General features: G+C 41.1%; 1 protein-coding gene across 10 annotated transcripts in view; it reads right to left on the bottom strand.

Annotated features, from left to right (window-relative positions):
* Positions 1–25,344, bottom strand: part of ADD3 (adducin 3) — a 123,560-nt gene that overhangs the window by 52,648 nt on the left and 45,568 nt on the right. For 2 of the 10 annotated variants that reach the window (XM_044438381.1, XM_044438363.1), the window contains one exon: positions 4,824–4,953. The exons of the other annotated variants lie outside the window; for them this stretch is intronic. The gene's annotated coding sequence lies outside the window, so the exon portion shown is untranslated. The remainder of the gene's footprint in view (positions 1–4,823; positions 4,954–25,344) is intronic. 10 annotated transcript variants of the gene reach the window in all.

Below are 25,344 nucleotides of genomic sequence, written 5' to 3'. Positions count from 1 at the left end.
CTTATCTTCCTCTCTCAAGTTACTCTGTGAATTGTAAACTTCATGGTCTCTGCCTGTACAGTACCACTGACCACAGTACAGTTTATTTTTGCAAGCTGAAATCATGTTTATCTGTACTGGATGTCATTTCTCTCCCTTTAACTCATTTCAGCTTAAGAGTTTAGAACATATCCTTTGCTTGTGTAAACAAATCAATGTGACATCACAAAGAATGTCAGTTCTTCTACATTATAATCTGTAATGACAACATGGATGACAAATATCTGAGTCTGAAAAATAGCAGGTTCTTTTCCTCCAGCAGATGCATATTGCAACAGTCCCCCATCCCACCACTGCTGCTTTACAAACAAAGTAAAACAGGAAGACAGTGCTCATCGCATACAGCATGACTGAAAAAAAAACTTGCCCTGAAGACGACCCTTCTTTCTCATCAAGTTTCTCATAATACTTATGGTAGAGATCAAGGGTGGAGTTCTTTGTGTCCACAAAGCTATTATACAAAATTGTTGGAATGATAGCTGTTTGTACTTGACACTAGTCCAGTCTACAAATTCTGTTATCTAAGGCAGGATGATTTGAATTTTAGATACTGGTAAATCTATAATATTCTGAATAAGTGATGTTTTAAACATTAATTTCTTTCAAACAAAGAAACTCCTGGAAATTAAGGAGAACTCTCTCTCCCCATCACATTTCTCAACTATCCGATGAAAACTTTTATCAGGGCATTTGCACTTGCACTGTTTTCAGAAAATTATACACAGAAGAGGTTTAGATTTCCCAGAACCCCTTTACTATACTAGGAAATCTCAAGAAGGGTCCCCACAAGGGTAGCTATGCTAATCTACTGCAGCAAAACCAACAAACAGTCTTGTGATACTTTAAAGGCTATCACAGGTATTATGGTGTAAGATTTCATGAACACAGTTCAATGTAGACTGTTTCATCGAATGGACTGAATCTATGTTGGCGAAACCTTATACTATTTTTTTTCCCATCTTTAAAGAGCCACACGATTCTTGTTGTTGTTATCTGCAAAAGAGAACAAGGGTCCTTATAATGGTTAATTTGGATACGAAGTTTGTAGATTTCATGCTCTATCCAGTCCTACTATGGATACAATGGATGGGCATCTTTAAACTCTTTTGGGGTGCTGGGCACATTTGGCATTTTTAATTTTTTTATTTATTTGGGTATTTTATCCCATCCAATTACATCACGTGTCTCTGGACGGAATAAAAAAAAAACCAAATAAATAAAAATAAAAGCATTGAGGAAGCATTGTGGATGCCATCACAGAATTTTTGCTCTGGTGGGCAAGACCAATCACCAAGCACAAACGTAAACTGATGAAGTTCAGAAATAACATAGCTTGTCAAAGAAGCTGAACACATTTCAATGTAAAAATACTGCACACAGAGCCCTAATATATTAAGTTCTTCCTTCTTTTTCTGAAGGATGATCTGGACCACATTGGGACAGCTCAGTCCAGAACTCTGCTGCATTTCTATCACTGAAAGTCAATGAATTAAGAAAGGCCGGGAATTTTAGTGGATGCCAAGGAAGATGTCCAGGTGTGCTTTGGTGCAGGTGGACACCGTGTTACTAACTATAGTTACAGGGCATAACCAGATTCACTTCTGTGTCTATTTCTATGCAAGGAATATACATAGAATATAACATTTGGAGTGCAGAGAGGGGGGCCAACTATCGCACATTACAGTCTACTCATCTCTGTCCAGTTCCAAGGAGAAGACTGAAGGACAAAGGTGGACAAATGACACCGCAGTTTCAGTTAGCTAGTGAAGATTTGCAGACAGAGCATGAGAACCAGGCCACTGTAGAAAAGGATGGAGATGTTTCAGAGTGGGGGTGGGGATTGAGACAAAATTCCTTGATCCTGTCAAAAGAGATCAGGTGGAACAAGCAGACCTATTACAAAGTATAGGTATTCCTGCTGTCTAGCCCTTGAGTACCAAGAGCCACCCTGAAAGTGGAGTCAGAAGCTTCGCTGAAAGGGAGGGGAGGAGGAGAAATTTTTAGTTTGGATTCAACTCTTTACATGGGCAGATGCTTCTCCTACATCTCAAGTAGAAAGTTACTTGTATTATTATTCTTCCATAACCTTTTAAATTTGAATATCATAACTGTGCTTCTAAAGTTTCATCTGAGTCAGCTGGAGAAGAAAATGGGGAGGGAGAGTCATGCTCACAACACAGGGCTTCTGGGATATCAAGAGGTGACAAGCAATGCAAGATACACCTTGGAGACTTTCCATGTCCTATCTGGAAAAGTACCATCAAGGGGAAACAGTGATTATATGCCTTGTAAGGATTTGTCTACACAAAGGCATATGACAATATAACTGGGCCAAACCCCTAATATTTTTACATTTAGGACCTTAACAGGTTTCATGTGTTTTCTATTTAAGGAGTATTTCAACTTTTCATTTCTATAGCAACATGAACAAAAACATAAACGCTCACCTCTCTGCTTCCTTTTAAACCATGCTCCTATTACATATGAATGGTATACCACAGTTTGTCTGACAATGGTTGCTTTTAAACTGAATATTTTCAACACTGAGTTTGACTTGGTATTCAGAATGCTCAGTCTGATAGAAAGCTTTCTACACACCACACACAAAACTGACATTTTCTGTTGAAAGTCCTTTCCAAAGCAAATTACTTTTGTTTAAAGCAAAGATCTGCCCTTTATTTTCCAACCACCACCCACTCTTCTAAATAAACAAGTGAGCTGATGTTGCATAGGAATTTTAATTGTTTCCATAACTCTTACTGTCTGCCAAAAAGTACTTAATGTGAGATAGCTGAGGGAGGATACAAAAAATCTATGTACACAATCATGCAATGAACGGAAGCAGATTAAAATTTTGCTTCCATAGACCTTATTTTGGGGAAAACATACACCCCCAAAATATGTGGAACCCAGCAGCATAAATGTAAGGTGCTATGGCCACTCCTACAGTGCATGACTGCAAACTCTTACAGTGCATGACTTCAATGAAAAGCAGAAACACTGAAGATTAGATTACCTGAACTAACTTAATAGTGAAAGAAAATGTGGGTCTGGCCAAAGTACTCTTAGCACTGCAATTTGCTTACTGATATTAAAAGCAAGCCAGGAGGTGTTCATTGCCACACCTTTGTTATGTCAGAAAAAGATCATGAACATAACTGAAGATCTGTGATCTGATAAAAGAGAACTTAAATTTTTTTGGAAAAATAGCTAGAAATACAACAGATACTGTTATCCTTACAACTATATGTAATGTTTATATACAAGTCAAATTTGTTGGGTAATCATTTAGATTGAGTCAATTAGCAAGTCACAAGTAACTGTGGGTTAATTAACCTTAGGGCACTGTCACAGCTTATCTTCCCCTCCCCACTCTGATCCTGAAATTTCATCATGCAAAATAATTTGGTGCCTCAGAAAAGAGCAATTAAGGTGTTGGTTTGCTGGAAGAGGGGAGAAGGTGAAAAATGTTTTTCACCCCTAATGATTGTCTTTTGTGGTGCACACTTAAAACTATGCAAAGTGTGCAGGCTTGGCTTGGCTTGTCAATGCCATTGTCAATTTCAGTTCCCACAGAAACAAAGAGAAGTAAGTAATATACATGATATCTGATAGACCAAAATTGAATATAGGCTAATCTGTACGCAGTTGTCAAGATACAAGTCAACTAAGAAGCCCCAATGAAAGAAGAAAAATGGATAAAGAAGGTGTACTAAAAGGGAATGGGGCAGTACCATCTACTTATCACTGTTAACTTCTGGCTTTTAAGTTCTTAGCGAACATTTCTTGTTTATTTTATTGTAATATGCTTAGAGAAACCCTACTGGATCTGTAACCAATCCTTGCAAACCATGCTTAAATTGTTATTCAAATTTCAGATGACACAGAAACCCATGGTGGCTCAACAACTCCTGTAACTAGCCATAGGTGGTCAGGGTGAGTTACTGCTGAAAAATAAGCTTAACAGTAGGAAGTATTCTAGGTTCAGACAACACAAGAACCCATCATGGCTAGTTACCCATGATGAACTGTTGTGTCATGAGAACCCAGTCAAGCATGGGTTAAAGGCAAACAAGATGATATTCAAAGCATTAAAATTTTACATGTGTCTTCCTAAATTATAGGGCAAGATGAATGAATAATGTCCAAGTCTTCACTTTCAGAGTTGGAAGCCTTTGCGAATTTACTACTATATTCCCCTTAAAAACTTCCTCTTTTAGTAGCTTCAGCTTTTTCAAAATATGACTGCATGACTCTTGAACTTTCAGATTCAGTGCTCTTGCAGGAAGTACTGGAATCCAAACAAATATATAATATTCGTAACTTTAGACTACTACCAGTGGAAATGCCCATGCTGCTTTTGGGTTCAGAACTTGCCTTTCACAGCTGCAAAGGAAATGACAAGCGAAGAAAAACACAGGCCACAGAGATCAGCAATTAATTCCATCCACAATTGGCCAGATGTTTGCATATAGAGAAATCTGTCTGTTTCCTTTAGGGGCTGTTGCCACTGAAAACTGATCTTGTGCTTTCAGAGACACAAACTGTTTGTAACATGTTAGGAATGCACACTGGATCACACAGAGCTCAAGAAATCAAATCCAGACCTGGCTGTCTTTGCAGCGTGTGCTGCATATCTTGACTAAGAGGATCAAGTTATTCTATCGTCTCCCCACTCCCTTGATAACAATGGACAACTGCCAGTTCCCTCAGATTATGTATCCTGAGTGCTTCCAGTTGTTCTTTACTGGCAAAAGAAAGGTGTGACATTCTGAGGGTTTTACCTTTTGTGGCATGTTAAAGTCATCCAAAGCTTCAGGATTTTAGGAAGCACTTGCTAAATAGAATCAATGGTGCACACAGTTGGCAAGTGATCTTTAATTTCTTGAAGAAACTTCAAGCAGCCCAACATTTCTAGTAAAGAAACACACATGGACAATATTAAGTCTCAGTGATGTAGTAAAAATACCTGCAGGGGACCTTCCCATACTCTGTATTATACACTATAAAGAAACCTACCTAGGTAATATGGTATGATAAAGCATAGTTGTTTTACCCAAGAACAAACCATCCCCTTTGTAAAGAAGCAGCACTGTTTACAGTGCAGATTACAGGAAGTGGACATGCCAAATATATGTAATTATCACATAGCCCTATGTTTCTACTGATGTTTTATGGGTGGTATTGCCTTTTTCATATGTACAGAAAAGGATTTCTTTATAGCATTTAAGCTAGAAATGTATGATATCTAAAAACAGAGAAGGTCAACATCAGCGAGTGGCTTCAATATTTTTCTTCCAGTTAAAAGATGTTAACCCAGTACATCCGATGTCTTAAATAATTGTTGTTTTTAAAGTTAGATTGTAGTGAAAACAATAAAATTTATTTAAAAATATTTTTCTTCCAGTTAACAGCTACATATGGGTTTTTGGTTTTTTCCATATTCAAGAAAATTTTTGGCAATTTTCTTAGATGAACAAAAACAACTTTGGTTTCAAACATAGACTGTTAAAGAATCAATCTAAAACCAAATTAAAATATCTGGTCAAATCACATTGGATACACTGATACAAATTCATTTTTGTTTAGTGTAAAAAGTACTTGACTATGAAAAATACTTCTCTCCTGCCCCATATATGCCCATCACCTTCTATCACAGGTATTCATTTTACTTCCTTGCGTAATGAGCTCAGAGTTTGTAAATACACATAAAATAAGAATAGCCAACTTTTGATAGAACAGTGTATGGCAGAGGAACACGTTACTGTTGTTGTTTTTTTTTTTTAAGACATCAGACCTTTCAGTTCCTTATCAGGGTGCTATTCTCTGAGCCTCTTTTGGTTGCTGTTGTGATTGCATATTAGAAAAGTATGCATGAAAACTAACAATTACTGTAAAAACTATGCTACTCTACAACAAGTAAAACAATTTTTGAAGACTCTAGAAAAAGAATGTGTATAATGATACTATAATGTCTGAGATGCTGCAGCATGTATTTCCACTACTCAGTTCATTTGTTAATCTTCAGTTCATGATAAAAATAAGCCCCATTACGAGATAATGTACTGTCCAATTCTCATATTCTTGAACTTCAAGATTTCATTAATTCATATAGATTGGCCATATCCTAAAAAACATCAGGTTTGTTCTTGCCTACATAAGCTTTTAAGAGTAGGTGTGCTTCCTACCCATTCTCATACAAACAGCAGCAACAAATGGGTGCCAATGCTAGTTCAAGTTGGCAAGATACCAAATCAATAATACAACACAAGACAGAACTGTGCAAACATGACCAACTGAGATGGTGTGTACATTTAAATTTAATTTAATTAATTTAAACATTTATATCCCGTCCTTTCTGACAAACGGCTCAGGGTGGTTTACAATGATTAAAAAAATATTATACTAATACAATAATTAAAACAGTAAATATTAAATCAACATAAACCAACACATCATAAAACTGAGAGAGAGAGAAGACAGGAAGAAAAAGAACAGAAAATGTGACTATGGAAAAGATCTTAAAACTTCTAAAAGCCTTATTATTAAAATACTGGCTGAATGAAAAGGTTTTTACCTGGTGCCGAAAAGAGTATAAAGTCGGCACCAGGTGAACCTCTCTAGGGAGCGCATTCCATAGTCTGGGTGCCACTGCAGAGAAGGCCCTCCTCTGGGTAGACTTCCTCTGTACCTCCTTCAAAGAGGGTTCTCGGAGCAAGGCCTCTCCTGCTGATCTTAAGGAGCATGAGGGCATATAGGGAAGGAGGTGATCCTTCAGGTATTCTGGTCCCAAGCCATTTAGGGCTTTATAGGTTAACACCAGCACCTTGAATTTGTCAAATACTCCTCAATGTCAACATAATACAATACTGAAATGAGGAAGTACACAATTCAACTCAAAACCTAATACGTGTTAAGTTGAGCATCAGTGTTCTAACATACACTCAAGCCAAATCATATTATAACTTATTAAAGTAATACCACTAAAAATTAATTATTTTTCCATAATACAAAGATGAATACACACTTTCCCATATACTAGTTTGGTGTGCAATATTACATTTTTTTGTCAGTAATAATTAAATGTTGAAGAAATGCGCCAATGCAGTAACTCCCTTCCTAATAGTAGGTGAGGAATTCCACGTAAAGAATTAAAAGTAAAATTTAGTATCCAAAAACTTGTAGTCATTGTATTCTGCTTTGGGAAGCACTGGGATAGAAAACTGTGGTAGCCTTATTTTCTTATTCACACATTGCTGACCTTTTTCCTCAAATAGCTGGAAGTGGACAAGGACAACATTTAGGCTAATACCACAACTCCTACCTAATGATGTTATACCACAAGTCTACCCAGGACCATTTTCTTGGCTTTCAGTGTCAGGCTGTTGGATATCCCAGAAATTTCTTCAATGGAGGTTCTTGAGCTCATGCTATATTGTGCAACACGTGTTAACACAGGAAAAGTTTAGTTCTTCTCAATTTCTAGTCAATATTTGTAACCAAACAATGTGACCGAAGGTTAAGAAGTAACAAGGGAAGCAACTCAGAAGCCTTATGTTCAACTTATGTTCTTTGAACCATTAGCTTCAATTCTTTCTCATCCCTGAATAAAAACTCTGTCTTCAAAAAGACTTTTTCATACAAAGACTTAAAAGTTAATATACAAGGTATAACGTCAGCATTCCCACTTTACAGCACTAATAGGAAGAAAGTGCTTTTGAACTTTGTATTCAAAATGATGGATCCCAAGTCCAAACAAGTACAAAAACAAAAGGATACAGATAAATATTAAGGTATGGAATAACTTTGTCTGACCATTTTTTGAAGAATGTAAGCAAATAAGATACTCCATTAGCTCAAGTATTTAATACAAACACAATCTTGGATAGTATCCAAATAAAACAGACATCACCCTGAGTAGAGAAACACCTGACTCTCAACACAACTCAACAACAGGCTGCATATTTATATCTCCACAGTGGTAATTAAACTCTTATGTCAAAGCTTTCAAACTATGGATATGCCACTCTGACAGCTGGACAAAGTGATGCCCAGAGGGGCATAAATTGGAGCTCATGTTGATGGGCGTGGCTGAAATTTGGCTTCAGATAAGTAGCGGGTGCAAACGTAAGTGCAAACACAGGTAAGCTGAGAACAGTGTTAGTAATTAAACTCAATAGGCACACAAATTCTGCATCACTTGCTTTGTGCAAGTACTAGCTCATACAGTAGGTTTTCTATCTTGGCAGTCCTTTAAACCTAACAGAGAAATAAGTCCCACCAATGATTGCCCAGTTTGTAGATGTTTCCTTGCACATATGTCACCCGGGGTTGTCACAACTGCTCACATGAACAGAAAATAATTACTCAAAATATATTTATCTGTATTTTATTTACATCATGTTTCCTCACTCATCTGCCAAAAAAGCCCCAGAGAGTGGCTTACACAAATAAATATGACAGTTTCTGCCCTTAAACTTACAATAAGCATACAACTATTTCTGAACCCACCTAAATTAGCCCACTAAATTGATTTTGAACACAATTTAATCTAGCAGACCATACTTAGAATAGAGTAACTACCTTGACAGGCCTACAGTATTTGACCACATGAATCCATGCCCAAGGAAGTTCACTACTGCGTATCTGCACAGACATGCACTGCAAAAAAAAGTTTAGGATTTAGACTCCAAAAGTCCAATAGAAATTAGCAGACTATCTGTGGGGTTCACTTAAGAAAAACACAGTAGCAATTATTTTCCTAAACCAATATGAGAAGCACCTGGGAAAACCTGCTGTTACCAAGTGAACAGGACTAAATGTTAAGAAACAGAGCCACTTTAACATTTGCAACTCTCATAACTTCCTTAAGAAATTTGGCTGCAACGTGATTTAGAAATAAATAAATGAATAAATAAATAGGAAAGAGACAGGAAAGATTCATAGCTATTTCCATGTGTGCGTAAAACAATGAAAACAAAATTACACAATATCCAAACGAATCCAGAATGCTTGCACAACACTTGATTCTGGCTTGGTATGAGTGGGCTGAATCCAAGATCTGACTTCCACGGGTGGAAGAGCTCAACACACGGAAGCTGCTTCTGCTAAATTTTCAGGGCCCACACCCACACCCCAAATCACAATTCTCCTCATTCAGCAGGGTGCTATGACCCTTTCTGTAGATTTTTCAGGGAACTGAAGTGACTGTCATGAAAAAGAATGAGCAGAGAACCCCACTTCCATTAACCAAATGACAAGGATAATATCAGTCCTAAAAAGCAGTTAAGTGAATTTTTAAAAACTAACAGCTAAAGCAGTGGAGAATACGCAGTTCTTTGCTTTGAGGTGATCATTAGAGAGGCAATTAAGAGCTTTGAAATGAAAACAGAAATCTACTATTATATATATTAGAATAGAAAAGGGTCCCTCATTCATCAAAGCTATATGATTTAAAAGGGCTGTTTATATTAGTAATACAAATGTAATTAAAACAACCCTGTTGCTTTGCAGCTTAGGGAAAGCATACTAGTATGCTCCATAGCTTCATCCATGAAGGCCTCTCCTCCATTTTTTTGGAGGGGGGAGGAGTTTAAAGAGCAGAAAAGATGCACCTAATTGAGAGAAAACATCTGCTCCTTCAACTGTAATGAACTGCCATGTCACAACATCACTGTTCAATACAGGAGCAGGGAACCATAACTGGGTGGTTTGTTGGGGCAAGTGACCCCCTCCCAACCACAGATGTGATGAGGTCATGGAGTATGGCCATGCTCCAAAGCTGTGAAAGGTGTGGCCCTGCCTTAGCATTATTTGCTCACCAGCCAATGTGCCAGTTTGAGCTCTTCCCTGTCTTTCTCCAGCCAGATATTCATAGCTGATAGAAGCTCTATCATGCCCCTTTCCTGTGATCCATCACAACAGGCCCTCTGTTTCAGTCTTGGTTCAGCTGAGTCAAACAGAAAGGTGCCTGCAGTGACAGTACACATCAGACAGGTTTGCCACTCATTTTTCCCATGAATATCCAATTCGCATCTTTTGCTGAATATGTGAATTGATTAGATGTAAAAACGCACCTGGTTGCCCTAGTTAAATCTAGCATGACACTGAGTTATATGAAGAAAATCCAGAGGTACAAGCTTAACTAAATATAACATTTTGGCACATAATTGCCATATGCAGTGCTCATAACTTAAATACAAGCTGGCCAAGCCTGGTGACTATTTTAACCATGACAGAAAGGTGACCGTAAACAAACATTTCCTTCAATTCTGGAGAAAATACAAAATACTTAATCCACATGAGACCATTAGGCGCAAATTATATCCTACCAGAATGTTATTCTCTTCTTAACTTGATACCATTGCATGGATCCAAATTTACCAGCTTTTAAACAAAATAAAGAAATAAATTTAGTTCAACAATTTAGTCACACCTTCTAATAAGTTACTGACCATCTGATGACCATGCACATTTTATTCTGCCTTTATAGTAGAGAGGCAGGCAAGATAAAAAGCTATGAATAAAAGTAGTAATAAGTTTTGCCAGTATAGTAAGGGTGTTACTACTGAATGTAGATCTGGAATCATTAGGGGTCATTCTGGGGTGAGAGATCGTAAGTCACAGCAGTAAGAAAAAGGTGAGGATAGGTGAGTCTGCCTGTACACAAAAGCATCACAGGGGAATTATTCCTAACTGGTGAACCATCATCAAGTAATGGGTCACTAAGTAGAATTAATAAAAAAAAAACCCACAAAGCATGTAGAAGACACTCTCATTAACCTTCAATAATTAAGATCTGCCATAAAGGTTTATTACCATAAAAAGTCAACAGTACCCAGTGTTTTATTCTTCTACTGCTTGTGAGTCTTTCAATGACATTTTGACTCTACCATCAGTAGCCAATGGCACTAAAGCAGAAGAAACTCCAAAATGTCCACAGGCAAGCTGTAAACAAAAATGAGCAATTTCTACCTCTAGTAAAATTGGATAGGGACCGAACAAGGGCTCATGCCCAGCCAATCAAAATATGACAGGAAAGATGAACTTATCTGCTACATTGAAAAAGAACCAGTGTAGTCAAAATTTGTTGTATCTGTCCAGATGCAAGTGAGTATGTTTACATATGCAAGATCACAAAAACAATCACAGAGACAAGACACACTGTAACCAAGCTCCTATCATTATTTGTTTCAAAACTGTAAAAAATGTTAAACAAAAGGGGGGGGGGAATAACTTTCTGAAGGAAAAAATCAGCAGTTGAAGCATTCAGCTGTATGTGACTTAATCCTTTGAACAATGCTTCATTAGTTCATCAGCTTCAGCTGACCTGCTAAGGTATTTCAGTAACACAAGATTACAGTTCTTGATAAGAGATCAACTGAAAATAATAAAAACCAGGTTTTGGCTACATGCACACCTGAACATCCTTATGTTATTAAATGGCACCATTTGGTAAAATTGTTCAATGATATATTTACAAAGCCTCTTTTTGGAACACCAGCTTGCTAAGGATGTTGTCAACAGCTGACACAGCTTAATGTAGCAGAGAACAAAAGACTTCTGCTGACTGGATTTACAACTTGGCTGGTTAAAAAGTGAAGGGCTGTGGAAAATTTGGGAAGAAAGTTTGTTTCTCAACATTCACTTTTCATTCAGAATCATTTATCAGGTTTGTACAAACCAAAAAATGAGTACAGGGCAGTAAGAAAATCTCTGCCTAAAGGTTGCACTTGCAGTTCTTTCCAATGATACAAGTTTGCTTTATGTAACCAAATCAAAGAGAATCACTCAGACAAAAAACACACAAAATACAAACAAAAACAAGTTTTAATCAAAATAATGTACATAGGGTTCTGTTCATTTCAAACCCTGTATGAGAAATCATGTGCACAAGCAAAATATGATATGCTTGAACTTTCCATAACTAACAAAACAAAGTAAGCTAAATTTAAACATGTATAAGCAGTAGTAGTGGATCAAGTGATACATTTACATGAAGTCAGCATTTGCAGTGTAAATACCACTATCCTTTGAAAGTGTTCAAACAGACCCATGTCTCAATACTTCACCATGCAATTACACCTCAATCATCCCTATTTCTTTTCAGAGACACATTATTCATACTATTAAATATGCAAAGAAAAGTATATATTTGTTCCTTATGTTGAATAAGGTTCCTGGAATTCATCTGAAACACAGGCCATGTTTGGAGGACAGGAAAATCTGAACATTTCTGCTACCACTATAACAATTCACTCCAATCTAATTTCTTTTCGAACCAATAGCCAAGTTTTTTGAGCCATGAATGCAGTCAGAAACTTCACATTAACCTTTACCTTCTTGTTTTGTGTTCTACTAAACTGGTTTATCTCACAGCCCAGGAATCTGACAGGGAAAGCGATATGGAAATTTATCTACTGCCAGAAAATGGTCTGCATGCTAGCATGTGGTACTGGAAAGAGGAGGGACAGTTGGAGAGATATGAATGAGCATTTTAACACAGTACAGACCCTGAAAGAAATGAATCAGCTGCTTCACAGATTGAAAATTCACAAGACTGTCTTCCAAAGGTTGATTAATCTGCCTAGAAAACATGTATAAAAAACTCTATATTTGGATACCTGAAAGACATTACACATAAGATTGTATGCAGAACAGGGGGAAAGTCTCTATAGCAGTCAGCCTGCATGCATATATAAAAAAATGCTTGCTCAATTAGTAACTTTTGTCATCAATTAAAAGTATTATAAAATAGATTAACCTAAAAAATACATTGCCAAAGAACTGCAACCCTGTCCTTTAATATGCCTTTAATCAAGGCTACTCATACTGTGAAAATGTTCTTGAAAGGTTCAATTTCTAGTACACAGAAACTAAAATGTGAAACCCAAGTTATGCAAACACAATTATTGGTAGTGTCTATTATTTCCTTATTTCAGGCTCTATTTGCATCATGTCATTCTATATGCCTTTTAAAGTAGTATATATGAAGGGTGCAATCCTGTGCATGCTAAACAAAACAAAATCCCACAACTAGTTTAGTGGTACCTTGGCTTACAAATGCCTTGGATTATGACCAAATTGGGTCATGAACAAAAATTTCATGAAAATTCTCACTTGGGTCGCAAACTCTGCTTTGGGTGGCGACCAAGATGGCAGCCATCTCCCCACCCTCCCCTGAGTAGGGAGATGGCCATGATCGCAGTTCCGTTCATGCAGGGAACACATGTGTGATTGTGGCTGAGCTGCGCTGCGCCCATCTTTACTGCAGGAGCGTGCCCGTGATCACGCATGCGTTCTCTGCATGAACACAACTGCGACTGTGGCCATCTCCCCACTCATGGGGGTGGGGAGATGGCCGTGATCGTGCTGGTTGTAGGCGGGGAGAGATGGCTGAGATTGCCCCCATCTTTCTTGCAGGAGCCCACCCATGCCAGGATTTCTTTGAGAAGCACCACCCCAACATAACTGTAATGAACACAGTGTTGAATCTGATGAATAATAACGTGGTCTCTCATTTCTGGAGGATTATGCAGTGCAGGAAAAAACAAGTGACTATAGACAGATTTTTCACCAAAATTGACCCTGCAGCTAAGAGACAAAGACGAGAGGAAACTCCTGAAAGAGATCTCCCCAATGTCCTTATGAAGGGGGACTCTCCCTCAAAACAATAACCTCCCCCACCCGCACCTAGGTTAGTGTTCTCCACTGTACTGTACAATACTTTGTTGTTCTATGTCGCTTTGTTTCAAAATTTGTGATTAAAAAAATAGTTACAGAATGGATTAACCTTATTTACATTGAACCTTACGGGGAAATTTGGCTTGGGTCACAACTGGAGTCGTGGAGCGGATTAAGTTCATGAGCCAAGGTACTACTGTATTCTGCAGCCACCTGCTGAGAGTTACAGGACATTTTCTATCTACACATGCATGGAATAGCACCTTAAGTTAATCACAAATTAATACAAAGGATTACTGGAACTATAATCATAATACAGAAATGTTACACAGGCTGAAACAAGAATAAACTTTTCTTCCTAGAAGTATGCTAATAGCATTTGTTGAGATACTTGCTTAGCAGAATTGAAAGGAGCTTTTTCTATGCAAATGAAATAAAAAACTTGTGTTTTATTTGTTCTAGGATTTATCAAGACTAAACTAGTTCACAAAAATTCAGAAATTCATTTAAACATTTTTAAAATGTTTTTAAAAAGGATGACCTTCTTCAATAAAATGAATTAAAAATAGTACACAGAAACATGATCTCAGTGGCAGAATATCAGGTTCAATTTCCATTGTAACCAGGTACAGCTAGAAAAACTCCAGCCTGAAATCCCAGTGAAATGATGCCAGTCATTGTTGATAATATTGGGGTTAGAAAAATGGTCTGACTCAGTAGAAATTAACTTCCTATGTTGCTAAAGACTTGTTATTAATGATAATAGGATGTTTTGTTGTGACAAAAACTGTTATATCTTTGTGCATTCCTAATTTTGCGCACATTTACAAATGTAAAATTGAGTGGGCTTTAGAGCATAGGAGTAGCATGCAGAAGATAGTCCTAATGATACACCAGTGCTCTGTAATCCCCAACAGCTTCTTCTGGAGGTATCTCCTGATTTGTTTCAACACTGCCCCAAAATGCAAACCACATGGACCCCACCACCTCATTTGTCAGAATGAACCAATTTGTTTTACTACCAATCTGTTTTATTTTGTATGGATATGGGCTGTCTATCCAAATGGGCAGTATTAACATTTGCAGTTACTGGACAAGTCATGCCAAGACTAAAGTGGACAGGTAGGACAGGGATACAACATAGCAGCACTGATTCTTCAAAATGGTCCCAAGGAGCTGCCCAAGGAGGTCCCAAGGGGAATGAACATTACTGTAATACTGCAGAAACAAATCAAGTTTGGAGCTGAACAGTGCCTGAATAGAAGTGCTCAGGGGCTACTATAAAGCTTGCATTTTGAACGTATACTGTTCTTGTTTCTTACATTTTTTCAGTGCAAATTCCTAATATCTGCTGCTTACATTGAAGCACCAAACACAATGGAAAGAAACACAGTGGCTTTTACCTTCAAATCTAGGATCCATTTCCTTTCATATCAGCTATGAAAGGAAAGTTTATATTCTTTACTTTACTTTCTTTACTTTCTTCTGATGTAGAATTCAACCTTTCTTGCTAAGAGCCATATAATGAAAAGGGAAAACATATTTTCTAAGATTTTCAACTTATTGCATGTTATAATAGATTTAAGGTTTATGTACACAATAGAAATAGAACATTATTAATGAAAACTAGTTATTCGGGAAAGAGAACTTAAAGTCAGATTTCTTACTTATTAAATGTTTTCTCTCCCATACAGGTTATTCTAGGTTTGCAGTGAACTGGGAGTCTGTCTTGAAGTAATCATTTTTTAATAGATATTTTATTCTAGTATTAAGCAGAAAAGAGGGAAGAGACTCTCGGGAATGAAAGAGGCAGTTATTCTTGGTGTGTTTTCCAGAGCCAGGGCGGCATCAACTCTTCAAATGAGGATGGAGACTCCAGGGAAATGAGGTATATGGACACAGAGATGGTGGAGGAGAAAGCTTATCTCAAGGATGATGTTTCCAGGCATTCAGGCAGACTATGGGAATCAACAGGGTTTGGAAGTGCTGGGAGCAGACATGGAAGAGAAGCTGGGCCCAATCCTTCTCCCCATGATGCGGCTTTGGGAGAGAAAGGAAAGCCAACTAGAGGGCCTCTGTAGATCTGGGAGGCTTGCCTATCTCCAAAGGGGCACACCCAGAGTGGTGGGGACCAAGGTTACTGAAAAGGAGGGCACTAGGAAAGAATTTCTAGTTTGCATTCAACAAACCACTCTGTGCATGCTCTTCCTTTGTTGGCTAGTGGCTTGAGGATGTATTCTGGAAATAAATAGGTTTTGCCAAAGAACTGTCTGTTGTCTGAAAAAGAGATGGAGGGAACCCAGCTCCTAAGAGATACCCTAATTGCAAGTTTAAAAGCAAGGCTGCTTGATCTGTATTTTACTTTAAGCTCTAATCAACCCTCTAATTATATAAAGTTCTTTTAATAGAACAGGGAACCAAGAGTCTTGTGACCATTAAAAACTAACAATGACTAGGTGTACATTATCATAGGGGGAATTGTATATCAAACAGGTGCAAAGGCTATTTGCATAATTTATCTTTGCCGGCACAGGCTGTCACACAAACCTCAGGATGGTGGTATGCAGCTGTAGTTAATAACCCTGAAACCATGGGCTGTTTTAGACCTTGTTTGCATGACTACCATGGTGGGTTCTTAAGATGGCTGACAAGCTACTCATAAACTATTTTAGGGCTGAGGGTGGCTTTGCAAACTACCCCAATAACCCATTCCCTGTGGAAGCCCCCCACTTTGTCCCAAATATTCAACAAGGTGGCTACCTCCACCACAACAAACCTCACAGGTTAATTCACCCATGGTTGTTTCTTGTTACATCCAAACTGGGCTTCTGGGATAACGTGCTAACCATGGTAAAAAAATCCACACTCTCTTCACACAATATGGCAAGACTATTTATTTCATTTCTCTACCACTCCACAGCCGAACCTCTCTGGGTTGGTGAGGGTAATCATCAAATCACAGTAGCATGGCTTATTCCCCCTTTCATGACTGTGCAAGAAGAGCCCGTGTTAGATTTCTTCTTCCTCCATTATCTTTTTCCTTTATGTAAGCCCAAGGCACCTTACATGGCTCTATTTTATCCTCATAAAAGCAGGTTGCTTACCTGTAACTGATGTTCTTCGAGTGGCCATCTGTGCAGTCACACATATGGGTACTGTGCCTGTGCAGTGCCTTTGGCCGGAAGATTGACAGCTAACGGTTTTTGGTGGGAAGCTCCGCTCCCCTCCCCCATGGCCTATAAAGAGCGGAGCGTCCGCCATTTGTTCAGTCTTTGACGACCGAACGTGTGCCCCCTTGTGGAAAAATTCTCAGTATGAGATAGGAAAAAGGGATCGGTACCAAGAAAAAATGGGAAACTTTCGGTACCGATGAATGAGTCCACTCACCGACACCGAGCGGAGCCAGCGGGTGGGTTGTGTGACTGCACAGATGGCCACTTGAAGAACATCAGTTACAGGTAAGCAACCTGTTTTTCTTCGTCGTGGCCTCTGTGCATCACACATATGGGTAGATTAACAAGCTTACCATCAAAGGAGGAGGGAAGGTGTCCTCATTGTAGGATGGAGGAGTACAGCTCTACCGAAGGAGCAGTCCCGTCGAGCCCGAACATCGAGACGGTAGTGCCTGGCGAAGGTGCAAGGGTTCGCCCAAGTAGCGGCTCGGCAGACGTCATCGATCAGAACTCCAGGTGCGAACGCAGAAGACGTAGCGACAGCTCTAGTGGAATGGCCTCGGGGAACTGTAGGCAGTTCGAGCTTAGCTAACTGATAGCACAAGGTAATAGTGTGGACTATCCACTTAGAGAGCCTTTGAGGAGTGACTGGGTCGCCCTGATCTCTAGCCGAATATTTAATGAACAGTTTATTGGATCGCCGAATAGACTCCGTTCGCGATCGATAAAAGGCTAAACAACGCCGAACGTCGAGGGAGTGCAAAGATCTTTCCAAGGGATTCGACGGCGATGGAAAAAAGGCAGGCAGTACAATGTCTTGTCCTGTATGGAAAGGTGTAGAGACTTTGGGCAAGAAAGATGGGTCGTGATGTAAAACGACCTTTTCTCTGTGGAAGTTTAGATAAGGAGGGTCGATGCGGAGGGCACAAAGCTCACTGGCTCTCCGGGCTGACGTGACAGCTACAAGGAACACCGTCTTCCACGAAACTAATCGGAGATCCACAGTCGCCAAAGGTTCAAAGGGGGCCTTCATAAGGGCCTGTAGAACTACAGAAAGGCTCCACGTGGGCATAACCGGACTAATCGCTACAGTCCTTTCAAAAATCTCTTGAGAATAGGATGAGAAAATAGGGGTGATCCGTCAACTAAGCCACGGTAGTAGGCTACTGCAGCCGTATACACTTTAATAGAAGACGGCTTCAGTCCGGAGTGATGCAACTCCAGAAGGAACTGAAGAATTTGTTCAATTGATGAGACAAGCAGGGAGAAAGAATGAGACTCGGCGAAGGTGGAAAACCGCTTCCATTTAGCCGTATATGACTTTCTTGTGGACGGCTTTAGAGCAGCGTCGATAATATGCTGAATCTCAGGGTGCAAGAGCGTTGGATTCGAATTCGACGGGGTCTGTCTCGAACCGGATGGTACGGAGAGACTGTGGCAGTGAGAAGCACCCGCATGGTTGGATTCGAGAATCAGAGCTGAAGCGGTCGAAGTGATCGTCGATACCGATGAATTAATAGAAGCTGTAGGATTCGAGGCTCTCGAATCCGTCGTCGGCCCCAATGGAAGGTCAATCATCGAATCCGCCATGCTGTCAGGTTCAATGAGAGCAAGTCCGGGTGACGAAGTGTGCCGTCCATTTGTGTTATAAGATACGGAAGTGTCGGAAGATGAAGAAACTCCCTGCGGGAGATGTTGAGCAGTTTCGCAAACCACGCTTGGCGTGGCCACCAAGGGGCAACTAGTATCCCCGATGCACGGTCGCTCACTATCTTTGCTATGACCCTCATCAGAAGAGGGATCGGAGGGAAAGCATAGAAGTTGATGTTGTCCCAAGGGATCATGAATGCGTCCCCTAGGGATGCTTGTCCGATTCCCGCTCTCGAACAGTAAGTCTCGCATACTCTGTTCTGTTGGGTAGCAAATAGGTCCACATCGGGAAAGCCCCAGTGCCTGAACAGGTGGTTGCGCGTGCGAGGATCCAGTTCCCACTCGTGAGAAGTGAAGATGTGTCTGCTGAGAAGATCTGCATGCACGTTGTCTGTGCCGGCCAGATGAACGGCCATCAGAGTAATGTGTCTTGGAATGCACCAGTCCCAAATTCTCATAGAAAGCCTGGCTAAGGTCGGTGACTTCGTCCCTCCTTGCTTGTTCAGATAAAAAACGGTCGCTATATTGCCCGAAGTTATCTGAACGATCCGATGATGAAGGAGGTCTTCGAAAGAACAAAGGGCTTTGAAGACTGCCAGCAGCTCTAGGAAGTTGATATGATTTTTGGACTCTAGACGAGTCCACGTTCCCTGGGTAGACAGGCCAGAGCATACCACCCCCCATCCTAGGAGAGACGCGTCGGTACTGAGAGTTATCGAAGGAGGTTGCGCCCTGAAAGGGACTCCCATCACGAGAGTGGTCGGCTTCAGCCACCAGCACAGGGAGTGGAGCACGGAAGACGGGATCCGAATCTGTTTTGACTGTGGGTCTCTTTGTGGATGACACACCTTGTTGAAGAATAATTGTAGTGGGCGAAGCCGAAGTCTGGCATGTGGAACTATGGCAACTGTGGAAGCCATATGCCCCAGGACCCTCTGGATGGATCTCGCCGTAACCGTTCCCTCTCATCGAATTCGATGGATATGGCGAGCTAGAGTCTGCTGTCTGTCCTGAGGGAGGAAGGCTTTCTCCAATGTCGAATCCAAGCGGGCTCCAATGAAGGTTAGCGTCTGTGTCGGAAGAAGATAAGATTTCTCTGTATTAATACGTAGACCCAGACTATCTAGTAAGGCACGGGTTGTATGGATGGTGTCTAGTAGTCCTTCTCTGGATTGCAAGACTAACAGCCAGTCATTGAGGTACGGGTAAATTTGTATGCCCTGAAGGCGTAGGAAGGCACAGACAGGAGCCACACATTTGGTAAAAATTCTCAGAGCTGAAGCCAGTCTGAAGGGTAAAACTTTGAACTCATAATGTTGGTTTGCAACAGCAAAACGAAGGAAACGCCTGTAATTTGGATGAATTGAAATATGAAAGTAGGTGTCCTTCAGGTCCAGTGAGGCGAACCAATCCCCTCTCCTTAACAACGGCAAAATGTTTTGAAGGGTGGTCATACGAAACTTTCTCGGTATAATAAACTTATTCAAGTCCCGTAAATCCAAAATCGGACGTAGACCACCGTCCCGCTTGGGGACCGTAAAGTATCTGGAATAGAATCCGTGGAGTCCGTCAGATGGGAATATTTGACGAATCGCTCCTTTAAGGAGAAGTTGATGTATTTCGTCGAGAAGTACCAGCGAACATGAAGTAGACCGGATCGGACTCAATGGAGGAACGATGTCGAATTCTATTTGATAGCCGTGTTGAACGATGGATAATACCCACCGGTCAGATGTGATGGACTCCCAAATGGGGAGTCGGCTTTGGAGCCGGTCCTCAGATGAGAGGGGAGTGGGTATTAGAGGAGTGTGAGGAGTGGTTCACCAGTCCCGTCAGCGCTGTCTCCCATCGTCGAAACGACGGCGGCCCTGTTGGAAGCGCTGTTGGGGCTGAAGGCGGCGGCGCTGCTGCTGTTGTTGCTGGCGGTGTTGCGGCAGCTGTCTCTGTTGGTATGTCTGCCTGTAGGATGGCCGATTCCAGGACCACTTACGTCTGCTATGTGACTGGATCTCCATCCTGTGCGCAGTCATTCTTGACTCATGTAGTTTCTTGAGTTTGTGGTCGGTACGTGAATGGAAGAGTCCCGAACCATCAAAAGGCATCTCTTCGCCACTTCGTTTCCTCCGGGAAATTACAATTCTGAAGCCATGCGTGTCTCCGGAGGGAAACGGCACCGACCAAGGCCCGGGAGTCAGTGTCCACGTGGTGACGTGCCGTGGACAACTGCTGCACCGCAACCTGCATGGCTTCTTTGATCAGGACCTTCGCAAGATCACCCTGGTGGTCTGGGAGGGTGGAGGCGATGTTGTGGAGGCGCTGCATAATAAAATATTGATAGCGCGCCAACGTCGCCTCGTAGTTAGAAATGCGAAGTCCTAAGCCCGAGGCAGCATAGACCCGCCTGGCCAGGGAATCTATTTTCTGGCCCTCCTTATCCCTCGGCGCCGTATGTCCCCTTGCCTCCCTGCCTTGCGAGGATTTGACGACCGCCGAGTTTGGTTTCAGGTGCTTTAGCAGGAAGGGGATGTCTTCTTCCCTGACCCTGTACATAGATTCATATCTCCTGGATGTCGGCTGAGGATGTGAAGGTAGGTCCCAGGGCTGCATCATCGCCTGCCGCAGGGTAGTTATAAGTGGCAGAACAATAGAGGTCGATTGCTCCCCGCGGACGACGTCGTAAAACTTGTCCGTCGACGGTCCCGGGTGCTGGGCAGCGTCGATGTCCAGGGACTGGACAAGCCTCGACATCAGCTCCGCGAAGGAGACGTGTGACTCATCGGGTGACGCAGGATCCTGGGATGTCACCACGACGTCCGGGGAGGTTGAGTCTACATCAGAGTCATCCGAATCAGCACCATAGTATGGCGGGGCAGAAGATGATGACTCCACTGGTGATAAGGAGCGGCTGCTTCCGCTTTGCGGGGATCGAGGCGGTACCCTCCTTGAATCCACAGACCGCGGTTGGTCATGGGGCGGAGGTGAGGATCACGCTCTGGGAGCAGGGTAGTATCCCACAGAGAGCGGGTCTCCCCAAGGTTGGTAGTAGGGACGACGCCAACTCTCCGGGCGTTGCTCTGCCGAGCGGCTCCTCTGATTCCCTGGTGGGGACAGGCCAGCTTCTGTCTCCAATGTCACCGCGGGCATCAGTGTCGGTGACCTCGCTCTAGGAGGGGAGTCCTGGATTTCCCCATCCGAGATAGACCCCCGTAGAATTGGAAGGGGTGCTGGCGGGAGGTCGACCGCACGTCGGGGAGACCCCTGAGGGGTGACCCGCATTGCCTCTTGAAGGATCGGTTCGGGTGGGGTCGGTATCGTAACCGCCACCGGTACCGAAGGGCCCGTCAGCTCCGAGTCCCGATTTCGGGAATGATCCGTAGACTTAGCCTTCTTTGGAGGCTTAGAGGCCTTTTTCTTTCTGGCCTTCTTATGGCCTGCCGGCTTCAGTTCGGCATGTTTGCGCTTCTCATGCCTCTTTTTTGGTGAGGCAGAGGGGGCCAGCGAAGCGGACGCACCTTCATCTGAAGGGCATGAGGGTGGAGCCACAGAAGCGGAGCCCGGTTTTGGGATAGAGATGAGCGGGTCTGATTGCATCAGGGCCCTATCCCAAAGGAGCCTGCAAAGCCGGTTCTCACGGCTCTTCCTAGCCTGCTTAGAGAAGGCTAGGCAATGAACGCACTTATCCGTCCTATGCCCCTCTCCAAGGCAGAGGAGGCATAGGTTGTGCAGATCAGTAGGTGCCATTTTTGACCCGCAGTCCACACATTTGTGGAAAGCCGCCCGCTGCGCCATCGCAGAAGAAAGAAGAAAAGAGAGATAGTGCAGAGGGTAAGTATATATTTTTGGGGTTTTTTTTTTAGATCGAAGAAGAAATGAGAGAAAACTACACAGAATGGGAAACGAAGTAAGGGAAAAGTAGTTTAAGGGCAATATATAAGGAGAGAACCAAGAATAGCCAAAGCGAAAGTCGAAAGCGGCACGAGGCACAGCGAACGGCGGTCACAAAGACTGAACAAATGGCGGACGCTCCACTCTTTATAGGCCATGGGGGAGAGGAGCGGAGCTTCCCGCCAAAAACCGTTAGCTGTCAATCTTCCGGCCAAAGGCACTGCACAGGCGCAGTACCCATATGTGTGATGCACAGAGGCCACGACGAAGAACAACAGCTATCTGAGGTAGGTTAGGCTGAGAGTGAGTGACGGGACCAGAGTCACCCAGTGGGCTTCATGGCCAAGTGGATCTGAGAACCCAGATCCCCAGTCCAATACTCTAACCACCATGGCCAGGACTCACCTTGTAAGATTCATGGACCATTCATCTAAAGAGGTATGCATATATCTCCTATCTTTCTGGTATCAAAGTGTAAAAAGCTACCCACTCAATCAGGGAGGAGTAGCATAAGGCCCTTAATTCACCTGAAAGGTAAACTATTCTGATTTGCTCTGCCAAAGTAGATTTTATCATTCCCAAACATCCCTCATAAAGATTGATTTACAGTCTACAGTTATGATGCACCACAAATAGAGGAAAAGAACAAGAATTTGTGAAAGGAAAGGAAAGATTAGTTTAGTAGGCCTCAAGAACACAGATGGGGGGATCAACTGAAATAATTCCAGAATCCAACTAGTTTCCCCATACTGAAAGAAGTCTTCTTTCAGTGGAAGGGAGAGAACAGTAGTTTTCAATAGTTCTACCTCCTTCAATAGTTCTCCTCCTTCTACCTCCTTTAGGGGCTACAGGTAAAGTTGGGAACAGTAGGGAGGATGGGGAAATAATGAAAAGTTCTCCCCAATCCTATTCCACTGATAGAATCCTTCCATCAACAGAAAGGAGCTCCTTGTGATTCAGTTCCTTGTTGTTTGATTATAGAAGGTGTACTGAGATATGAAGTCAGGAACCATTCAGACGGTATATCAAGTTCAGCACAGGAGGCAAGGAAAGACTATTTTAATCTTCCACAAATAGCCATACCTACTTTATTTATTTTTTTTAATTATATGACTATTACAACCTTGCTGCAAGGTAACAGTTATGCACTGTGCGGTGTTCTATTATCATTGTTTGGGTAAAAATACAGTTCAATATGTAAGAATTTAGCATATTTAGCACAAAAGCAGCAAAGAAAGGGAAAGCAGATAAAGTAACTTCATATCATGATGAAGAACACAATTGGGAGAACTATCTTTCCAAAGAGTTTCCTGTGATCAACAGGAAAAAAGAAAATTTACAAACACTACTGTGAAGACAGTGTTTCTTTTCAGAGAAGAAAGAACCATTGGGACATCCTGTTTTTACTGTGCTATGTAACTAAAGCAAATGATACAAAACTATAGTAAACAAACAGTGGAAGCAATTGCAAGTAGTAATTCACAAGTAATTATTCAAGATTGCATACATGATCACATCAGTTTTTAAAAATGTAATTTATCCCCTTCACAGCTGGCATACTGAGGTATTGTTACTGAAAGATCTTTTATCTGCAAGACTCAAAAAACTGCACCCAGGTGCCCAGTTAAAGAAGTCAAGTCATGGAAAATAAGGTACTTTCCCTCAGTTGAGGGACTTGAAATCCATCTACTAATCATTAATTGAATCCCATGCACCACTGATATATTGATTAAACTGCACAGCACTCAAGACAGGACATCCTGATTTTGAGTATTTAAATACATCAAACTATTTTAAAGAATTTGCCAGCATATTCCCATTCTTTTAAATCCTCAGGGTGACATATAAAATCTTAAATACAACTACAAAATGAATAAACAAGTCAATCATAATTCTTTTTCAGGGTTGTTACTTTTGGCCCAGAGCTACTTTGCTTGTAAAAACAAATGCTGGGTTAATTAACCATGGTTTGTTGAAATGTGGCCTGTTATTATGTGCAAGCCCAAAGCTGTGGATCAAGTATGGGATCCTAGTTATAAATAATGCATGAATAAAATGTATTGTTTGTTGTTGGATTGTGAACTATGAATTGTTTAATGGTTCGCCATACATGTGAACCCAGCATCATGGGTTGTTTCACCAGGCTACAGAGGTAGCAAAAAGGGCATTAAGACGACCTAGCTTCTTTACATGCCAGTACTGAAGTGTCATAAAGGTAGATGGGATGTGCTGAGATAAATAGATGTGCTGAGGTGATGCTAGATCATTAACACCTGTGTATTTGCTATTATTATCCAAGATAAATCTACTGATAAAGGCAGGCTGTGGTCATAAGGGGACAACTGATTTAAGAGAAGGGGAGGATTTGCTTCCAAATCAAATAAAATAGAAAAAGTAGAAGTTTTATGATGCACTGGTATGTCTCCAATCAGCTAAAATTTGACCAAAAAAATCAATCTTTTTTGTCTGAATCTTTGCATCTACCACCTGTACACTGAATTTAATACTTATTCACAAGCTACTGGCTGTTTATGTATTATGGAACGTTTAATGAATTGCTCAATAGTTTTAAAAAATGGTATGTACACGAGGATTCAAAAGTTATGGTTGACAGAAAGTGGTGCAGAGAAGAGAGGAGGCAGCCCTATCAAGATTAAACTGTTAGATTGCGTTACTGTGAAAGAATGTTTACAAGAGTGGATGTGGTTAAAAGGACACAGAGAAAGTGCTTTCAAAACGATGCTCAAATATTGTGGTCATTCATCTCTGTATTGTATAATAAAAGTGAAATTAGGTTAACATACATGGGATTTATGTTAAAGTTGGTAAAGGTTCCTTGTTCCGTAAAATTATTGCTAATACTATAGTAATTGTACTGTCTTATTCATTAAAGAAATATTCCTTCTTCCACTGT

The sequence above is a fragment of the Varanus komodoensis genome, unplaced genomic scaffold (assembly GCF_004798865.1).
Source record: "Varanus komodoensis strain SLA01 unplaced genomic scaffold, ASM479886v1 scaffold1, whole genome shotgun sequence".
Lineage (NCBI taxonomy): Eukaryota > Metazoa > Chordata > Lepidosauria > Squamata > Varanidae > Varanus > Varanus komodoensis.
This window is presented reverse-complemented; position numbering and strand designations above follow the sequence as displayed.